Source organism: Homalodisca vitripennis, unplaced genomic scaffold (genome assembly GCF_021130785.1).
Source record: "Homalodisca vitripennis isolate AUS2020 unplaced genomic scaffold, UT_GWSS_2.1 ScUCBcl_5131;HRSCAF=11721, whole genome shotgun sequence".
NCBI lineage: Eukaryota > Metazoa > Arthropoda > Insecta > Hemiptera > Cicadellidae > Homalodisca > Homalodisca vitripennis.
The window spans coordinates 24,589-41,660 of record NW_025781239.1 but is presented as its reverse complement, the minus strand read 5'-3'; the positions used below and the strand labels follow the sequence as shown (position 1 = coordinate 41,660).

Here is a 17,072-nt window from a genome sequence, read left to right as displayed (position 1 = left end):
TTTTGAAGACTTATGGGCCACGGAAAAGTTTTATTATTTAGATAAAACAGCAGTTTCTGTTGGACTTATTACCCTAGATGACAGATTTTTTACATTTTCTGTATTTTTTGCATCCGTGTTCTTGTTTGTTGAGAGATAAATTCTTTGTTGGTCTGAGTTTTTTTTCGAGTTTAGAGATTTTATTTTTCTTATCTAAATTCTGAAAATTCTACATCAGTTTTTGGAATGCTCTGAAGGATGTTAGTAAATTCACCCGTCACCGTCAAATTAAATTTGTAAGGACTTTTGTTTTAACTTTCACTACTAGTTTGGAGGATGTCTTTTTCCAGGTGGTGATGAGCAATTCTTTCTTTAAGCAAGGATTTAGTCGCATTTGCTGGCTTTCTTTCTGGAAAAAGGCGCTTTGAGAGAGAAACCCTTAGGCATTAGATTTTCATTTATGTAAAAAGGTTAAATTGTTTGGAAATGTTTAGTTTACTTGAGGTGCAAGTTTTTAAGTTCACTGATTTGTTTACTGGTTCCGGGTGTCCGTACCGAGAGAATCAATTTTTTGTTTGTTTGTTATTCACGATGGAAGGTTTTGAAAGGATAACAGGAGTTTGGACATTTGCCATCGTTATAGTTTATAAAAATGTATGACACTATAAAAAATCGTAGTCAATATTTACCCTTATAGCAAATACAGTCTTTTCTAGAAGAGGATAGTACTGGAATTTTTCCTTTACCAAATCTATATTTTCTTAGATTACACGATCTGAATATATAACCTAATGTAACAATTTACCACAATATTTCATAGTAGATGGAATATTTTGTTTGTTTGCAAAAATTCCAGGCATTGAGCCGGAACACTACAGATCTTGTAGTCGGTATCTAAGCTGAACTGGCTTTACTTTTTAGGGCATTTCCCCATTTTTTGGTTAAAAAAACTATAATTAGTTGTGGGGCTTTCCTAAATCTGGGTTCGTTTAGGTCGCAGTAAGATTTATAAACTCAAAAATAATTCAAGGTAATGAATGAAATTTGAACTGATTAAAGTTAACACTAATGCCATTCGTTATTTTATTACCCTAACCTCAATTTAAATACACAACTGCTTAGCTAGAAATCCTATCTCACATCAAGGAGTTTGAATTTTGAGGCTCATGTTTAAGCTTCTTACGGAAATTACTAGTAGAGTTCTTCGAAGTAGACTTATAAGTAACGTTAGTAAGTGGAAGACGAGTACTAGCGCTACAGTGCTGCGAGGAGCAAGAAAGAGAGTAAATCTTATCACTGCTTGCATTGGATTCGAGTAATTACTAAAAAGACGCAGTATCGTGGTTATCAGCGTCTTTCTTATCTCTTAGCTTATTTTTGTTGATATCAACTTGTCGTTTTCGTCTACAAGTATCTGGGAATTTATCTTTTTATCATTGTTTTTCTTATGAACTGTAACAAGTAAATTACTTTACTTAAATCACTGTAGTTGTGAATTTTGCAATTGGTAACGAAACAAATTACTCCTGAATTTATGCAATAAACGGTAGCTGCAATTTATGCATATGCATATTTCAAGTTTAATTGAATACAGAGAGGAAATAAAACAGACACAGCCTGAATCCCCTAGCTTTCATCATAGTCCCCTGCATTCACAAATTTATATTAGAGACTAAAAATGTGTTTTAATATTTTAAGTGATGTTTTCAAAAATAAATTGTTTATCTAAAATGTTTTATTAACATATCACTTACTTTGGAGTACTTTGATTTTTTCTCAACAGTTTTTTCAATGAATACTTTTAAGCCATTACCTTTAACCAGCTCTTAATTTTAAAATAGACTTAAGGACTATGGTTCAGGGCGGCAAATTGTGGAGTGAAAAATTCAGAAATAAAAACAAAAATATAACTTGAAAAATGATCAAAATGTATTAAAAGGGATATTTTAAAACATAGCGACATGTTGCGCTGAAACACAGTAAGCTAGCTCTATTAGTATCGCAGCTAAAATTAAAGTGGCCTCTTGTTGGAGTTTGATAATTATCCTTCTGCTGGGTAGTGTACACTATAGTAAAGTATAATATTTAGTGCCACCAATGAAAGATGAATCGACTTGACATTCGCGATTAAGGTGCAGATTGATGAAAATGTCGTACAGAAGGATTTACATGTTCATTCAACATATAACCATTGAAATAATCTCTATTATACCCTACAAGCTGTGCGATTATCGCACAGATTTCTGAATTATGCTAAACCAATGCACCGTTCTCTACCGTTTTGTGCCTTGACTCACATTACCAATCCTGTTACCATTGTTACAATGGCCGCAACTATAAATATAACTGATTTTATTATAATTTTTAATAATCTACTTTTGTATCCTGTCTGTATGAACTAATGTCTGCCAGTAGAGTGCTACCATGTTGGCTAAACGGTTCATATACTATACAGGTACCAGAGTTTAATATACTATAGAGGTACCAGAGTATCCTATACAGTAATGTAGGTTAAACTGTTGTCATGCAATATTATAAAACTCACATAATCGTATAATGTATTACTAAAGACAATTACAAGTGTTCTACATAGGATACCAGTTGGACAATGTGGGTTAAACTGTTGTCGTGCACTGTTAGAAATCACATCAACCTATAATGTATTATTAGACACGGGGGCGTTATTGGAATAGCCAATGGGTGGAATATTTTCAAATCCGCCTCTGCCTCTATGAGTTCTTATTCTGACTCATCAGAGCACTAGATTTTTAGGTGTACTGGTATGCTTGATTTTGATTTTGACGTACAATTTATCATCACCCTGTATTAATTTTATTTGTCTCCCATTTTTGTGCATATTTAACCTTATTTCTTGTTTAAGGTTAAACGCCCAGAAAAAAGGATAGATTCATTTATATTGTAAGGAAGCATAAATCAGAACTAGTCTATCAATATTACCTAACTTACTAACTGTTCTTAATTTTTGCTTTCTCTATTTTCTTAGTTGCTAGATTTTATAACATTGTATAAAACAAATGTATGTGTAGGTAATTGCTTCTGATATTCATTAGTACAATTCGTTTTTTTTCCTGTTAACTAAATTTATCAAGATTGTTAATACAAGGATTCCCTTTCTTAAGTTTGTTTCAGTTCATTCGCATTGCTAATTAATGTACATTTTGTAAAATCCTGAAACACACTTTTACAATAATCAAATATGCAACCTCGACTAGCAAGTAACAACACGTGTTTATCTAAGAATTTATAGATTTTATTTTGGAATTCTTGAACATCTTTTTGAAATTTATTATTATTTAATACTAAGTATTATTAGCAATGGTATAATGTTCCGTAATACCCAATATTTATATATTACATTATGTATGACTCTGGAGAAGACATTTATGTAAGTTTTGAATCCCTATGAAGTAGGATGTTTGACTACTTTTCATTCTGAGACAATTAAAAAGTTTTATTAATGCTTCTCTTAAGATATTTCGACCTTGCTGTGGAGGGTGGTCTTCAGTCAACAGATGCATCGGTTTATCATTATTCTTCTCAACTATAAACATCTGTTGAGAACCATTTCATTATTAGTATTTTACTTTTAAGATTTTCTTATACCTTACTGATTTTAGGTAAACATTTGTTACACGTAAACCACCATAAGGCACTAAAAACACAATTTTGTAAGTACCTATCTATTCTTCTTACTATGTAAATTTTTTATATACCTTACTGATTTTAGGTAAAACATTTGTTACACGTAAACCACCATAAGGCACTAAAAACACAATTTTGTAAGTACCTATCTTTTTACTATGTAAACTTTTGTATCAAAAATTAAATACATAAAAAATATTTTTTATTTGTATACAAATTTAATTGACGCCTAATAGGAATTGGAACCTCATTGTACGAGTACATCTTTCATAACAGTTAGAAAAGCATTTAAATAAATTAAATTTATATTTTTCGACTATTTAATTGAGTTTGTCACTTTAATTAGTTTGATATTACAACAGAATTAAAAAAGTACAATCAACGCTAAATTAAACATTGCCAAGTTAAGAGTGGTACACTCTCGTCCCTAGTCTGTCTGGTGTTTCACGAGTAATCTGTCGTAGTGGAAAATTAAAAATTACTCTGCCACCTTGAATTAATCCCATTTAGGGGAGCATCGCGACGTAATCTGATGGTGATGCAATTTGCGTGAGCTGTATCAGATTTACACTTAATGAGTGATTACATCAACTCTAAAGATGTTTCTTTAACACTGTGTTATTACTCTGCGATTCAACAGGGCTTAAGTCACATGTTTTTTATTATAATATAACAGTTAATTAATAAGTTCAGATTAATTATAAGTTCAGTATTCCACGGTCAGTTTAAGAGCTGGCTGTACTTTTTTTTCTTTTTTTTATTTCCAACGGATCAACCATTACAAAAGCGAGCATAATAATTTATAATTATAGTAATAAGTTAGCAACAATGACTAACACAAAACTAAAAAACTGAATCCAGGCAATAAGGCACTTATGGGTATGCCCCCCTAAAGGCACTATCAAAAACTAAACACGAGCACAGGTGTGCGTGCGCGTCCGCGTTTGTGCGCGTGTGTTTTGAAATTCATAGTTGAGTGGTGATGGCCATCTTGAGTTTAGCCATCAGTTTTAGTCATAGATTGTGAGAGACATGTCTGTTTTAAGGATATGAGTTTTTACAATGTTATTAATGCTTACTTATTACTGAATACAAACCTTTTTTTATTCATCGTCTAACTACTAAAACTATTCACTTTAAAGCATTAGGGAAAAATAGAATATTAAGGAGGCACAACATAAAAACTTTATTCCAGCCGACTCAAAATTTAAAGAAACAGAGACCATTAAAAAACAAAATTCCACTTTGTACCTGAGGTCTATGAAATGCCATGTAGTTATGGTTCAATCTACACAAAGCAAAACATTGGATACCTGAATAAGTTCGTGAACAAACAAAACATCATGATATGAAAAATTCAGCCTTAACAGAAGTTACTTACACATCCAATCATGCAATAAACTTTGAGAAGACAAAGGTTTCAAACCATTATCCTGGAATAATACAAGAAAACTTAGCAATAATTAAGAAGAAAAACAACAAAGAAGAAATCAGCAGCTTATTGAACAGAACTACGCAGCCTGTGATAAAGAAGCCATATTGATCACTGATTGGTCAAGCTTCAGCCAATCACAATAAGACTCAGCAGCAGGTTATTGAACATATCTAAGCAGCCTTCGATAAAGAAGCCATATTGATCACTGATTGGTCAAGCTTCAGCCAATCACAATAAGACTCAGCAGCAGGTTATTGAACATATCTAAGCAGCCTTCGATAAAGAAGCCATATTGATCACTGATTGGTCAAGCTTCAGCCAATCACAATAAAACTCAGCAGCAGGTTATTGAACATCTAAGCAGCCTGCGATAAAGAAGTCATATTGATCACCGACTGGTCAAGCTTCAGCCAATCACAATAAAGCTCCAAATCCTCACTCACCTGCAGAAATTTATTACAGGTCTTGCCAGTTTTGGTCCAAAAAGATGGCTCTCCACATCAAGACAAACAAGATTTGAGTTTAACGTTTTGAAACTGAAAACCTTGATATCAGCTATTACATTGACTGCAATGTCACATTGTACTCTTGACCATTTCTTATAATTATATCAATAAAAGATAAAGTAGGGTCGAGAAGGAAGACTATGAAAAGAGTTAAAAGTATTAAATTATAATTTTTTGTTACCTTTACACACCCAAAACCAACCGTCAAGACAAATAAATCAATATTAGATCTGCATCAGTTAATCATACATATATCCTTAAAGAGACAGTCTCTTTATCTACTTGTCTAATTATGTATAAATATTACCTATCTGTCTAACAGTCGATTTTAAGTGTACCAAGCTAAGAAAAAAATTATCATTTTATATTTTTAACCTTTTAATTTAACCTCCACCAAAATTAGCACAGCTGACAATTGATTTCTTTCTTACAAAATTTGTAAGTCAATATAAAGAAAAACCATGTTGTAATAGTGAGTGCTTTTAGTTATATTTTTACAATTGCTTTGCTTTTGCATAATTAAAGTTCGTAATTAAGAATTGTAATTGGGAGCACTGTAATGTCAGACAGTTATCAAAAAACCATACAATTAAGGTATTAAAATAGAATTTAGTAACGAGTCCTATAGGAAATAACCACACACTTCAATAAAAATAGTAAAATATATATTATATTAAAATAAATAACACTCTTTGATAACTAACCTACTGAATATTTTTACATGAATACATTAATTTAAAATGCAATGATATGGAATGAATACTGTCCGCCACCTCAACAAAGAATTTACAAAACTGTCAATAATAATCAGGCACTGGGGCACAACAAATCTTGACAAAGTCTTCGTACTTGACTAAGCCATTGGGAGACACATTGGCTTCTCTGAATATTTGATCCACTGAAACATAACATCACATTATTATTACTTATGATGTAATAATAATCATTTACAGCAACAGATGTAACTAAAAATAGAAAATACAAAATATTATTGAAAACATTCCTTCGAAACTGTTCAAGCAAAATTTTGTAAAACAATAATGTTTTTAGTATTGATACATTAAAAACACATGTTTATATACAAACTGAAGAAACTATAATTAATTAATGTTTATAACACTTTATAGAAAAATAATGTTCTGCTCTCTCTGCATTTACATTTATTGGCATTTACATTAAACTCCAATTTAATAGTTCAAATCAGTTTATCTTTTATATGTTTTTACATAAATGACAAAAGTTACATTTCATATTATATACAAGAATGTATAGATGAGTTAAATTTAATCACATTGGTTACTAAAACATTGATACTAAAACAAATACAATACAAATCATTATTGTGCTCTTTCTTCACAGTTTGTGAATAGATCCTGTAGTTTTACATAATTGGCGTTTTCATCAACTGAATTATAATGCGTAATACAAAATTTTACAGTTCTGCTTAATCTATAACGTTTATCGGGATGTTAACTTAGATAATTCAAGGCTAGAATGTGCACAATACTTTGTATCAGCGTACTATAATACAAGATGTATCAGTGCATGCCTGGACATTTGGCTTTATTATTTATTTATAATGTGAAGTGATATAAACTAATAATATTAACCCTAGATCACTACCGTGTTTTGATATACCTTTGTTACTACCGATACATAATTTTTACGTAGCATGTTTATTTTAGTTTTTTTAGGTTATGTAAAGGTTTATTTTCATGCCTGTGTATTGTGTTTGTGTATATTCTTGCCTATGTGCTTACTTAAGGTGATGATGTGTGTGTTTAAGTGTGTGTGCGGGTGTGTAATGCGTGCATGTGTGATACATGGTGTTTTCCTAACCTTATCTTCATATCTACACAATGCCATAGAAACTCATCCTTTCCAAAAAGCCTACAAATTGTCTACTAACTCCAAGACTTTTATTTACCAAAAAACAACCTAAAATAGGTTTAGTTACTAATTTTACTATGCACACTTATACGTAAAATATACGTATTTTTTATCAAGCAATACTACCGCTACGTAAAATTGACGCACGGCCTAAATAAAAATCAATATTGAGATATGAAAAAGAACTACACACACCCTTACACTTCGGAGGACGAACGAGACCATTGATCAGTAGAAGCACTGCCCAAAGCTTAAACCGGAAGGTTGGGGGGGGGGGGAGAGTAGGTATGACTACTCGTATAAACATGACGCATATACGTAAAACTTATGCACAGTAGTGTTCTAGGGTTAATACTAGTTTTATCGCAAGAAACTGATCTACTAAACACATGCGAAGTTAAACAATATATCTCAGATCTAAGTGCGTTAAACAACAGTTTATTTGCCACAGCCCAGGCTTGCAATGATATGTCTCATACTATATCAAAGCAGAAGCTGTTGGCTTGTTTGGTTACTTTCCATCAAGCAGTTGGTCGCCTACTTCATACTAAGAGAGCCACAAAGTACATTTGTACATATAATCATTAAGTGGAAACTTGCTGTGTTCAAAGGAGACTTTGGAAAATAGTAATAATTGAACTAAATTTAATGTTCAGTTAAAATTGTGCGTAATGAATCATATGAGTAAGCACAAATTATTTTGTCTTTATATCTTGAAATACATTAAAAAGTTTTGTTTGAGTAATATAATTTCCAAAATAGTTCTACAATTTTTAAATCATAATAAATAAGAAAATGAGTTAAATATAGATATGTAAATATATTTTATGTGCACAATAGTTTTCTACTTATGGTTTTTTTTTTAATCACTAAAAAAGTTAAGAATTCTATAAAAAGGAATGTAATTTGGGGCTAACACTCGAAGTAGCCAACATTAAGACAACTTCTAAATTTAATTAAATTCTTTTTTGTGTTTATTACATTATTAGCACAGATAGTTTGTTAACAAAACTATTAATTTGCAGAGTATTTGTTTTTTTCAACTTTGACAGGACGCCATTTTGTACTGGACTGAGATAAGAGACCTCTGGTTTGCAGCATTTTTTTTTTAGGGTTTTAAAAATGACATGTCACTCAATGGGGGTTTACAAGTTTTTATTTAAACCACTATATCATCCTTTCCAATCTCCCATTAAGGATTCTAAAAACTAGACATTGGTTGATATATTTCTGTCCAAAAGTAAAAAGACAGACTTAGTTTTGGGACATCAGGTACAATCAATCAATAATGTAAAGCCTTTATTAAAGAGACGGAATTAGGGCTGTAAAGCCCTCTCTACCACTCAACCTCATTATTATGCTCCTTATATTTACAAAAGGTTCTTTCATTTTGGCCAACTGACATGTTTGATAATTTAGATTTTTTGTTTATGACTTACAAGTTTTTACGGAACGTAGAAGTGATGTACCTACAAGTTGATACTGTGTTACTTTTTCTTGCACAGATTTTTTTAATAAGGCCTCATTTTTTAAACGCTTGAATATTAACTGTTTTTGATTGTTTATTGAAATCTTTACTAGTCAGGTGACATTGGTGAATGGGGGTTAAGTATATTGTGAGTCAACGTTCACAAATATACCGTATCACAAAACTGAACTGAAAGCTGTACATTAACTGGGACAACCTTACCTTCTTTAGTGCTCAGCTGCTCGCCCCAATGCAGCAGCATGTGTCTCAGCTGTGACGCAGGGATCATGCCCTTCTTGCTTGGATCTGCTGCTCTGAAGGCATCTACTACTTCTTTGGGCAGGTTCTCTGCTCTACTGTGGCTATGCATCACCTTCAGGAAATCTGGGAAAGACATCTTTCCACCTAGAACATATGCCAAATTCTGAAATTAATGTTTTGTAGGTTTGTTATATATGTAAGATTTATTTATTTTATTTATTGACTATTTATTTTAGTTTATTATTTAGTTTAAGATTTTATTTGATATTTATCAATGATATTTTAATTCAAGTATTAGGTATAGCAAAAATGATGTTTTATATTATCAATTTACACTAGTTAGTCCTACCTAAGTAGTATAAACATTAACTATGACAAGTTATGATTTGTAACATAAAATGATGACCATGTCGATTGCTATATGCCTAAAGACAATAAAGATTTTGATTTGATTTTGATTTGATTTGATTTGATTTGTAAGTGATATGTTTTATATGAATATAAATTATGTATACAAATCACACTAGCATATGGTATTGTTTGGAGCACAATTTTGTAGTAAAAGTGGCAGACATTAATAAATTTATTGTTGAAAAAACTTTTTAGTGATTACAGACGTACATATAAAATAAAATATTTACGCTACCAGGGAAAAGATTTACTATTTTTAAAATGATATTTAAAAATTCTACCTTTCATGATTTTTTATTGATTTTCACATTTTTATTCTTTATTTTTGCAATATTAAAGAAAAGTATTATTACTTACTAAATTATTGCGAAAGTAAAGAGGTCGGCAATATTTTTAATGTGATTTTAAATTAATTTGGTGACCAATAATCATTGACTAAATCTTCAGGGATCCTGCTTTCCACATCTGTAGTGAGATAAAACTATCTCCTCAAACTTTTTGTGGATATATTCTATGTACATTCCTAACCTCAAATTTAATAGTGATTAAATATTTTTTATAGTGGCCACTTTCTCACTTGAATTAAGTAAGGTCCTTTTTTAGCTATTAAAAGTTTAAGATATGAAAATCAACATTTTTCACACATTACTAATCTAACTTTAAACACTTTTACCTTTCTCCTTTAAATAGCTCTTGAGTTCAGAGATGGTGGGACTCATCCCTAGGGACCCGCATGATCACAGTCAACTCATCCAGGGTTCGAATCTGACCACTGCGAGCAAACAGGAAAAAGCACTCACGGAACTCTGAAAACATAATCAATATTATCATCCCTTGAAATTGCTTTTCACTCTTTTGTGAAATTGTTACAACCCTGAATAGGTTTATTTATGAGAAGTTTTTAATGAATTAAGCTCAAAAAATCTGTACAAATAACCAAACTGTATATATTTTGAAACATTTTTGTACAAGTTAGACATGTAAAACTTTATGTACAACAGTTTATTTACAATTGGCAATACCTGTGCTAGGCTATATCAGAAATAAGTACATAAAAAACAGCTTGTGTCAATACAAAACAATTTCCAACAAGAGTATTTTTTCTATAAAGTGTTTTGACACATTCTTTTAGTCCATGTCTAACATAAAATAAAAATGTATTCTTATTTTTTTAATTTTCCTAGTAAAAAAATATAGTACATAGCAAGAATATGTTAGCAAATCACACTATATATAAATTTCCAAATAATAATAGACCTATATGTTATTCAAGGACCCTAAGAATGTACATGTAAAATTTCAGTACAATCAGTTAAATAGTTTGGACACATGAAAGCATAAAAATCAAACAAATTCACTTTTCCATTCATAATATTAATTAGGATTAAGTTCGTTAACAAATTTACTTATTCTGCTATTTTCTCATTGCCATCATGGTTACCCATAAGACCAATGTGAAAATACTCACTTACATTCACTAAAATCCCATGTTGTGTGACATGCACCATCATAAAACTCAGTGTCCCTCATATAGAAATGACCGCTCATACACAATTAATTTCAAGTCTATAAGTCAGTTCGTATTTGAAATATCTTGTGGACACACACACAGAATATTGAATTTTTTTCTAGCCCCACAAGTGATACAATTCATTTGTATCATACAAGTGAACTACAGTGTCAAGGAAATTCAAGTGAAAAGAGTTCAGAATTATAAAACAAAAATGAAAATGGTTATAGAATTCTTAGGTCACTTAAAACTTTTGTTCTTACAATGCATTTCATATTTCCTAAGGTGTCAAGATAGCACATACTAAATTTTGAGATGTGTAAAATAAAATAACATCAATACGAGTGAACACCATCTTCACAACTTACCATCAATATCTTGTTCTCGGAAGTGGTGAGCCTGAAATCATAACACCACATCAGGCACCCACACATATGAATGATAACCATGTGTGAACTATTTCATATAAAATATATATGTGTAAAGTACAAAATTAGATAAAAATAATTTATTTACACCTTTAAGAACAGCTATGGTCAAGACACATTCAAAGCTAACAACAAATTCTTGAATATATATCTAATGCCAAAGTGCATGGTAAGGTACTTTGACCGTTTTAGTTTGCATAGGTAAAACATAAATATAAATATTGTTTGAACAGTTTTACTTTGAAAAACAGTACATTTTCACAAAGGAAAGTACATGAGTCTACCCACTAACTGTCTACAGCTCTCCCTCCTACTTGTAACTTTCAAAGTTTACAGCCTTTCGTGAAAGATAAAGTATCATTCAATACCTAGTTCTGACTTTCCGTCGCATGCTATACTAATGAACCTCGCTTGCAACGTTTTACCAGTCCTAGCATGTAATACCCACTATTCAACAACAGAATAGTAATGGAAACAATTAATTAAAAACGTACATTAAGTTCATCATCTCTAGGTTGTAGTAGTAATAAACATGTAAAGAAATCCCATATTTCTTTAACATAGTCAGGATAGTGGGCTTGCATTTCTAGGCCACAATGAAGTGTGAGAACGTAAGTATATTGCAGAAAAGTTAATAATGAGTTTGAATTTAGATTATATCTCAATTAGTCCATCAATCTACAAAATTGAGAAGAATCAGGGTTTCTGGGTGGGGGAGGATAACAAATTAAGGAGGGGTAGATATTATAAGGGGAGGGGGATAACAGGGTTATCAACATTCATGTAAGAAAGAAGCATATAATTTGAGTGGGAATAATAGCTTTACCAACTACTTTTGGGGATAATTTAGGAATTATTCAATACTTTTATGTTTTTCATTATTCTGGCCACTGTTTCTACCTCCATGGTGCAATTTATTCATTGTTTTTTCCTTTGCTTTGGTGTAGCTTTTTCGGATTGATTAGATTTGGTTACATAGTTCATTTCAAGAAATAGACATTGTTCTTTCTCTTTTATAATGTTAGTAGTGTGTGATGTTTTTCTACATACTCAATGTAAACATGTTGTGAATGCACTTTAAAGTACATACTATAAAGTAGCCTACTACTATTATAGTATCACAATGGACAGAAAAGATGTGTTGTTTCTTTGATTTCACAATGGGGGTTTAATTTATTTGTGTACTTCTACAGTTGCAGTTATTGCCCTGTTATATGCAACACTATTGTTAGGTGAGTTTATAATATTTTTAGCTTCAAGCATTAGTGATCAGTCTTTAGTAATTTTATATTTTACTTGATTGGCCTGTGTTTTACCCGATGTTTTTTCATTCGTCGCCATCGGTAAGGGGCAGCCCAAGTGCCTGCCGCAAGCATTACTGTCAGCCAATTTGACTGATAGTTCCTTTTGCAAAGTTTCTTTTTTAAATTGTCGGCCTTTCCAAAACTTAATTGTTGTCTGTGGTTTCTCTGACTCTTTAAGCATTTCCCAGTTGAAAAAGCAACAAATATTGTGAGGTGGCTAAAGTAAACATTTATCTTTGGTACTTGTTTACTTCAGCCACTTCACAATATTTTGTTGCTTTTTCAAAAGGAACATGCTTGAAAATTAAATTAAAACCAACAGATAACAATTAAACTCTGGAAAAATTTATAATCTTGTAAAATGCATTGGTAGTTAAACGGGCTAACAGTAATGCCGGCTATCACCTGCTTTGATGGTGATGAAAGAAAAACATCTCTCGAGACAGCACTGATCAGAAAATACTGCCAAATACTGCCCGAGTCAGGTACTGATTACGGCGTATTATGGACTGATTTACCCCCATCTGTCTTACGGCGTGGTCCTTTGGGGAGCTTGCGCAAACACACAGTTTCAAAGAGTATTCAGACTTCAAAAAAAAGCAATTCGAATAATCGCCAAAATCAAATTTAGAGAGTCGTGCAGGGAAGCTTTCAAGAAATTGCAGCTGTTGACTCTGCCGTGCCTCTACATTTTGGAAACAACTTTTTTTTGTATGAGTAAATGTGCCTTAACCAGAGGCCGAGACATACACATGTATGAGACACGTGGGAGTGCTAACTACCGAACTGGGAGACACAGAACTGTGGTTTATGAACGCCTGCCCTCGCAGGCGGGTGTTCATTTCCTCAACAGACTGCCCAATTCAATTAAAGATGCCCCAACGCCTAAGGCGTTAAAGACTCGCCTTAAACGCCTATTGGTGTCACAAGCATTCTATAATGCAGGTGAGTTTTTGGCATTCGACTGGGAGACCGCCCAATTAGAAGACTGATTCCGTTGTACTAAGTGGGTAGCATTGGCGATGGATGAAAGAGGCGTAACTGTAAAATTGTATGTGTGAGTGTGTATTGTTGTATGAGTGTTAGAAAATTAAAAAAAAAAAAAAAAACCCCATGACGTTTGCCATACAATGTAAATATTGTCTTCGCAATAAAAAAGATTTGATTTGATTTGATTTGATTGGAAAAATATAAATTTCCAAAAGGTTGACCACTAATACTGAATAAATATTACAAACTCATCTAACCACATTAAACCCAACTACACATATAGCCTGTAGATACAACATAGAAGGTAAACCCACTGTTTTAGAAGCATACTAATGACAGAAACAGCACAACTCAAATACAAAATGGCTAATGGCGAAATATAAACACAGAACATCTTTATTTTTAAATGTGCAACACAACTAAATCTGACCAATTATGAAACGGGAAAAAAATAATTTAACAAGATTTACAAATAAGATGCGCATTGGCAAACAAGGGAAAAGTGACGATCAGATTTCATTATTAGAGGTAGAAAATGTGGCAAAAATGGTGAATAAGAAGATAAAAGTACTGAAAAATCATAAAATTATCCCTATTTACAGTTGGTAACCCTACTCTGACCTCTCAAATTCCTTGTACTTTTCTGACGTGAATACTGGTATTCTGATTATGCCCTCCACCAATGCCTACCCTTATGTAGCTTATCCCCCTCCACCCACCCAAACTCTGATTAGTCCCCTAGATTGATGAGCTAATTGGGATATTACAACCACGATCAGGCTAAAAATTTGTTCTGGAAATGACAAAATACTATTTGAAGAACTTGATAAAGGTGGTATTAGATTGTTATGCCTAATGAAATGAATGAAATGAAATGAAAATATGAAATGAAAATATCTTTATTCCTTCTGCATTATTACACTTCATGCATCTTATAATGATAGGAATATACTCGACCATCCTACACAGTTTTGATGGCCGGCAATCAAACAATATACATTATTATCAGTCACTACTTTTATGACACTGAGAATTGGCATTCGGCCTCTGTAGTGTTATCACTTTATTTGTAATGCAAACATTATCTTTAGAAAAAATGGGATTACTAGGAAACATTTTACATAACTAGAGTAAACATCTAGTACAGATAACCTAGATTTGGAACTAACCAAATTAGTGTACATGGACATATCCAGGAACTAAATATAAACAAGCAGTTTGTAATGATTTTCCTAATATTTTTTGGTCAAGGGAAACTCCATGGTTCCACTGAACAGCCCCTCCCTTACCTAGTTTGATTTAAAACATGATTAAGGCAAAACTTAACCTAATTTTCCGTAAGGTTGTAAAAGATATTTTTTAATTGAAGTCTTACCATATTATTTTACAGGTTTGGACGGTTCTTTATTACTTATGTAACAAAATAACTGGAACGCAATGAAAACTAACAAAAGTAAATTAGAAAAAGTTTACGTTAAATCTGACAACTGACGTTTTACATCTACAGACTTCTTTTTTTCTATTTTACGTGACCGTAAAATGATGACGACATTGTTCTTTATTACCATATGGCTAGTCTATACCATTCAACGGTGTTTTTTTTCTATTTGTATTAACCCTTTGAAACATATTGTCCATTTCCATATTTTGTATTTCAAAATTTGAAATTCGAACCTTCATTTTTAATCTCCTCAAGTATACATTCAGTGCGACATCCCTGGGCTCTGATATTGTCTGCTTGTTGAAACATACACAATTTGACTCAGGAAAAACAGTATAGTCCGATACCTTATCTCGGCCGGGATACATCGTGCGTCCTTTTTCCATCACTTTAGAGGGAAGGGGGAGTATGCATTCTCACTAGCAAGGCTTTGGAAATTGAACAGAGACACAACCTTGAACCTAGTATTCTTCTGAAGATTTGTGTTAGTTGGCAGCTGAAAGACTAAATTTAAATACTCTGATGCCTATACTTACTTCTAGTTAGTAATTATTTGCGGAATTCCCATATAAGACAAGGTCGTTTTTGGAACAGTTAACCTTCGGTCTTGACGCTCTTCTCCATAAATATACCTTTACAATAGTTATAGGCCACTTCAACATAAATATCATATCAGTTATCGGTGTACTAATCTGAAAATTGCTATGACAACTTATGGCTTAAACATACAAATACATGCTTTTATGGGGGAAGCAAGAAAGTCTCAGACAATTATTGGACATGTTCGCTATCACTGAGGGTAACGTGTTACTACAGTATGCTATGTGTAGTAAACTGTGTTGTTACAATACAATGTTTTGGTTATAGCTCTTTCAAACTATTATGGATAAGAGCATGTAATCAAAATACCGAAAATAGATAACAAACCCATTACAAAGTTTGGATAAACCCGTAAATTCTGTCGCAGTAACATATTAAATTTCAGATACTTTCAGGAATTACACTTGAGAGTAAATGTTTGTTAAAAACAACTTTGACTCAAAGCTAGATATTTTTAAACACATAGTGTTATTCTTATTATTTATTAATAAGATTTATAAGTATTGATTCTTATTATATTTAAACAAAAAACCAAGACTCATCATTAAAAGTTTCGTTAATTACAACTATTTTACAGCTCAAAGGTAATTTACAGTAACTGTATACAAACATACAAATCTAGAATCTTCAAGTCCCTTTCGCTTGGAGTATAAAATCAATAAGAACTTGTACAAACGAGAAGTAAATAAGGCAAATCAGAGTACATAACAAATCAAATAAACAATTTGTTAAATAGAACGAAGACCATCTGGAACATTATAAAATATAAGAAACAATGACAGGAAAAAACTAATAACGTCACCATTTTACTAAATATTGACCGTAAAAGCCCTGTGTTGTCGCAAATGTTGAATTCATTGTACAGCAAGAAAGGACAGGGTAAACAAGCTCCAATTGACACTCAAGTGGCTACAAACTGAATCAGACGTTGTGCATTGCTTCTATGTTCTTGTTGCAAACCTCTTAGGAGGAAGTTAGACAACAGATTATACTTAAAATGAAAACCTCTGCTGGCTCAGATGGAATTTTTTCAAAGCTGTTGGAAGAAATACGTGATTTGGCCTCTAGTCCTTTGCCTTATCTAATCCGTATGCCCTTTTATCTTAGTATATTCCTTTCGTCTTTGAAACATTCCGTTGTGCGATCTCTATACATAAGAGGAGACAAGGTTGTAATGTGAGAGTTT

At 32.1% G+C, this 17,072-nt stretch overlaps 1 pseudogene; it reads right to left on the bottom strand.

Moving 5' to 3' along the window:
* Positions 1 to 6,231: 6,231 nt before the first annotated feature.
* Positions 6,232 to 15,353, bottom strand: LOC124373231 (annotated as a pseudogene).
* Between the last annotated feature and the right edge of the window lie 1,719 nt (positions 15,354 to 17,072).